General features: G+C 59.3%; 1 protein-coding gene across 1 annotated transcript in view; it reads left to right on the plus strand.

Annotated features, from left to right (window-relative positions):
* The window catches only part of CREG2 (cellular repressor of E1A stimulated genes 2), a 17,828-nt gene that overhangs the window by 1,027 nt on the left and 16,484 nt on the right, over window positions 1-317 (plus strand). The window lies entirely within an intron of this gene.

The following is a 317-nucleotide window of genomic DNA, read 5'->3' on the forward strand; positions in this document are numbered from 1 at the left end:
GTTTTGGTCTGTTCCACCGTCAGCAGCGCCGAGGTCGGCAGCCACCAAATGCGCGGAGAAAATAGTAAAAACTCTTTCTAGGAAGAGAAGTCGGTGTTTGGAGTACAGTGAGGGAGGCGCGCCAAAAAACCACACCAGAGAGGCACAGAAAAAGCAAAATCTTTACGCCAGAACCAGAGCTACAACGTTGGGTTTGGGGAGAGGATTTTTTATTCCTTGCAGCACCCTCCAGCCCGCTCCCCGCCACGCTGCCTGCCCCTGCCCCCCTGGGGTGAGCGGGGCCCCAGCCCCCTCTGCCTCCCCCGGGCTCCGGCTGG

The sequence above is a fragment of the Aptenodytes forsteri genome, unplaced genomic scaffold (assembly GCF_000699145.1).
Source record: "Aptenodytes forsteri isolate BGI_AS27 unplaced genomic scaffold, ASM69914v1 Scaffold96, whole genome shotgun sequence".
In the NCBI taxonomy this organism is placed as follows: Eukaryota; Metazoa; Chordata; class Aves; order Sphenisciformes; family Spheniscidae; genus Aptenodytes; species Aptenodytes forsteri.